At 51.4% G+C, this 4,965-nt stretch overlaps 1 non-coding gene and 1 pseudogene across 1 annotated transcript; both read left to right on the forward strand.

Annotated features, from left to right (window-relative positions):
• The first annotated feature begins 28 nt into the window (after nt 1-28).
• On the forward strand, nt 29-100 carry TRNAG-UCC. Its single transcript has one exon. It is a non-coding gene; the product is annotated as a tRNA-Gly (tRNA).
• A 4,746-nt stretch (nt 101-4,846) lies between these two features.
• LOC113483917 overlaps nt 4,847-4,965 on the forward strand; it is a 7,819-nt pseudogene continuing 7,700 nt past the window's right edge.

The following is a 4,965-nucleotide window of genomic DNA, read 5'->3' on the forward strand; positions in this document are numbered from 1 at the left end:
GCACGGGGACGGGCGGGGGCGCAGGGGCGCGTTGGTGGTATAGTGGTGAGCATAGCTGCCTTCCAAGCAGTTGACCCGGGTTCGATTCCCGGCCAACGCAGAAAAACTTTTCTTCAGCCACGCTCCACGGTGCCTTGCCTCTCCTGCTCCAGAACAGCCTGCTCAGCTTCCCCCAGCAAGTTCAGCCCCCACCAGTAAGGAAACAAGCACAGAGCGAGGTGCCCAGCAGGCAGCTATATTGCTCAGTGTAAAAGCTGCTTTTAGCAGCCAGGCCAGCGCTGGTTCCATATGGCCTCTGGCATCACCTACCTGGCCCCTGACCCGAGTATCTGTGCCTGCTCCCAGGCCTGTAAGGGGGGTAAAGCTCATCCCTGCTGCTGCGTCTCACAAACCCCCACAGAATCAAGCAAGTTGGAAAGGACCTTGAAGCTCCTCCAGTCAAACCATGATCCTCACCCTGACCATTCCCAACTCCCCCAGACCCCTCAGCGCTGGGTCAGCCCGACTCTTCAACCTCTCCAGGGATGGGGACTACTGCCCCCCTGCCCTGGGCAGCCCATCCCAACGCCCAACAGCCCCTTCTGCAAAGAAATCCTTCCTCAGAGCCAGTCTGACCCTGCCCTGGGCAGCTTGAGGCCATTCCCTCGGGGCCTGGCGCTGGGTCCTTGGCTCCAGAGACTCATCCCCCCTCTCTGCACCCTCCTGTTAGGGAGTTGCAGAGGGCCAGGAGGTCTCCCCTCAGCCTCCTCTTCTCCAGACTAAACCCCCTCAGCTGCTCCTAGTATGACATGTGCTCCAGACCCCGCACCAGCTTCGTTGCCCAGGTCTTGCAAGCACCATTATGCAACCCCGGACTGCTGTGATCAGAGTAGCACAGAGGCAAGGTGCTGTCCCTGTAACCCTGCGTGAGAGGCAATGGCCTCTGCTCTGTCTTCTATTTGCTGACATGATACATCTGCTTTGCTGGGCAGGCCCTCTCTTCACCCCTGGTTCTCCCCAGTTTCTTCCCCAGAGATCCCAGGTGAGGGTGCTGCTGCAGAGAAAATCTGATACAGCATCAGCTGCTTGGGGCCCTGTTGAGACCAGCGTATTCTTCCTGCTGAGGTGGCTCCAGGCTGGGCTCTTCACTGTGGTGTTGGTACAGGAGCCAGAGGAGAAGGCATTTTGATATGGTCCAGAGCTGGACCTGCTACTGTAGCTGATTGCACCTGGCAAAAAATCATGCTGCAATGGCAGGGTAAAGATGAAGATCAAGAATGCCTGGGTAGGGACGAAGGCATACACTTTGATTCATGAGGCCAGGCATGCATTTTGGGGATACAGTGGGAGCATTCCTGTTCTGTATGTAATGTATTTGCTCTCCATCCTCCTCTACATTTTCCATCTCTCCAGTGCTGGCTGGTCAAAAGTGTGTTTTTTTCCCCCTTCAGAGGGGATGTTATTATGTACAATATCTGTGTTCAGAGCAGACCATTATTTCCTCTATGGCGTTCTTTCCTGAAAACAGACTCTGGTATGCACTGTAACTTGGTTTGAAATACTCTGTTTAACATTTAAGACTGCATGTCTCAGAGAACCTATATGCCTGAAGTGCTAAGGCTTGGACAACCAGCCCAAGCCAGAGTTGATCTATAGATGTATCCTGTATATTTTATAACTGAAAGCCATTGTGCTAGTAGGTATTGTACTAAGTTATAGCAACCCACTTATGCTGATGTAAAAAGTGCTAAAGCATTGAAATACTGAAGTCTGAACAGGCCCCAAGCCGAAGCTGCTAACTTGGCATGTAATCGTTAACAAAGTATGTAAACTCACTAGTGAAAGATGCAGCTTAGACAGAATATAATCAGGAGTGAGGAGAGATTGTATCCAGCTTCCCTTGCTCAGCCTGTTCAAGGCTGAGAACCCAAGGATCTGGCCTTGTTAGAAACGCCCTTGGTTTCCCCCCCTGAGTCCTGGCCAGGCTTTGGGTGGAATCCAACAGGAGAATGAAAACGGAAATTTTCCACCCAAAACAAAGGTGCCAGCTATTCTGGCCTGTCAATCTCTGGTATATAAGGCTGGGCCCGTTTGCAGAGACTTTGGAAGCCTCACCTATGGATGGACACACCGCGTAGGATTTCCCGCTTGCCGGGACAGGCTCTGCAAACCCTCGCTGTGACCGGGGCTGCCCAGCCACTGCGGGGCTGGATGATGGCAATGTATGCAAGTGGTGATGTATTTTTCTTAATCTCCATTCTCTCTCTCATGTAGTAATGATTTGATGCATTACCCTGTATTTTCCTGTTTGCTGCTTTAAATGCACTATTCTGCTTTTTCTTACTGCATGTTTTCTGTATTACACTGTTACATTATTCAGTTATCACCAGTAAAATACGCCTGCTCTTTTCACTCTGGTGTCTGAGTTTAATTGGTATCCTTAATCAGCAAAGCAGTGCCCAGCCCATGTGCAAGGCTGCTGACCTACCTTGTCCAGGCTTCAGCATTGCAGAGACATCCTGAAGTTTACTGGAATTGGTTGTAGTGATGTTCCTGGCAGCTATGAACTGAAACACCCTCATTGATCTTGCAGCTACAGCCTGTGGTCCCAGGAAAGCACAAGGAGTTTCTCACAACTTGACTCTCTACTGAAAGGGGACAAAACTTCTCAAGTCTCTCATTTCCATGGTTGATTAAAGAAAAAGACCCATGGTCTGTGCTGTGCTGACAGTCAAAAATCATTCTGAGCAGTGGGGTTGTATGTGGAGTTTGTGTTAGCACAGTATCTACGGAGTCCCAGTCTGTCGTCAGCAATGGTACAAATAGGTGATTATGAAGAGTGGCACTGCAACTTCTTTATTGAAATTCCCTTATGACATCATGTTGCCATCACACCGCCTATGTCCAGAGATGAAAGACAGCACTTTTGTTCTTTTCACTCCATACCCACATGCTGGAATTTATTCCTACACCACCAATGATAGTGAGAGTTGCAATGCCTGTTTTTCACATGAAGTTTGCAAAGAACAGTTGAGAGGACTTATCAAAAGGTGTGTATTAACATTTACATTTGACCAGTTGGGGCACTGGTGTTTGATCACCCTCACAGTAAAACAGGGTTACTGTGTGTGGCTTTTGTCGTATTTCCACTTGCACGCATTGCTTCTTGCCCACTCACTGGGCAGCACTGACAAGAGGATGGGTCTCTTTTCTGTGCTCCAGCTGTCCACCCGCCTATCCCAGGTGTCTGAAGAGATGCATAAGATGCCACCTCAGTGTTCCCTTCCCAAGGCTAAGCAACCCTAGGTCTCCCAGCCAGTTCTGTAAGGCAGCTGAACCAAATCCTTGATCAAATTAGTGTCCCTTTGGCAGGCCTGACAGAGCCCCTAGTTCAGCAGAAGTGGATATGGGCCACAAAAAGGACACCCATGGAGTCTGTCTAAGAGCACTTAACATGCAGATGTCCAGGTCTTCTGCAGAGCAAATAAAGCTTGAAGAAGACATTCTGCTTGCTGCTGGGAGCAGATTAGACCAAGAGAGAAAGCAGAAGCAACAGCATTCAGTTGGGGAAGATGTGTACTTCCTACAAAGTTCATGCATCTTGAACAAAAATGACTGCTGAGACATTTTGATGGCACAGAACTGAGGAGAGAAATGCATCATCTGTGACACTAAACAGGGACACCGCACATTTCTTTGTGCTTGGCTGCACATTTGCATGTAGGAGGCTTTGCTTTTCTGCTGAGCAGCTTAGGTGCTTTCTTCCTCCAAAACACCTGTGAGCACCAAGGTGCATCACCAAAATGAAAGGAGGAATAAACCTGGCTTCCAAATGGCAGGGCTGTGGCTGAGATTCAGGCTCAGAAGGCAACTTGTCCCTGCCTGTGTCTGAAGCAGCCCTCCACAACCCAGCTGAGCACGTGTCCATTTTTTCCTGCCACCTCAGGGAGTGTTGTCATCTCCGCCCAGTTGGTAAACCTGCTTCTGTCCAATGCCAGGGGGTACTCGGGGCAGGCAGTGAAAAGTCACTGCTTCCTGACCATACAAGCAAAGGTGCACTGGGTACACTGGCAGAAGAACCGAGATCAGCTCTTGAGTGCTTTCAGTGGCCAGACTCAAGGCTGACCATGAGAGGTATCACAGGGCTGAGATCACCACGTTAGATGCTCACTCTCCATCTGACCGAGGCTTTCTGGTCTTTCTCTTGCCTGCTTGCTTAATTCCAGTGCGTTGGAGCTCCAGGCTCAATGTGGCGTAAGCTCGGGACAGAGGCTGCTTGCTCTTCCTTGCAGAGACGAGTGTTAAGCGAGGCAGGAGAAGAACAAACCACCACAGGACTCCACACAACTCTGCTGCACAAAGTCTTTAATGAGAAGGAAGAAAGACACTGGCACTGAGCAGAGAGCAAGAAACACATCTGCAGGGTTCAGGGATGCACAGAGAATGGCCCGTTTCCCAAGGACAAGCTCCACACAAAGCCTTTTCCCATTCTGCTCTACCTGCTGGCCATCCCGGCCCACCAAGAGCAGTCCCTAACTCCAGCACCCTCCCCACAGCAGCAGGAGGTTCAGCAAAGCAGAGGAGAAGGAGCCCTTTCTCGAGGAGCTCAGAGCCATGCAGAGCCACAGGAGACATGGTGAGACCTGCCGTGCAGTGAGGAGCAGTGAGGGCACAGATCCCTCCTGCCAGGTGAGCTGAGGACACCCAACCCATCTGCACGCCATGGCCACAATCCTGCTGCTGCAAGGTGCTTGTCTTCCAGCCTGCTCCAAAGGGGATGACCCACCGCATTCAGCAGTTCATACTGCAGCGGGGGGGAGGCAGACACAGCCCTGACCCTCCCAGGCCAAGGCCGCCCCCAGAAGAGATGGGAACCCCCCCGGAGCTGAGGGAGCTCCCAACAGCAGCCGACAGAGAGGATCCCACGGCTGTGCTCTGGGGGAAAGAGGTGAGGATGGGGCCCGGCAGGGTCACCACCACCGGGGA

The sequence above is a fragment of the Athene cunicularia genome (assembly GCF_003259725.1).
Source record: "Athene cunicularia isolate RWA chromosome 10 unlocalized genomic scaffold, athCun1 chr10_part1, whole genome shotgun sequence".
Taxonomy (NCBI): Eukaryota; Metazoa; Chordata; class Aves; order Strigiformes; family Strigidae; genus Athene; species Athene cunicularia.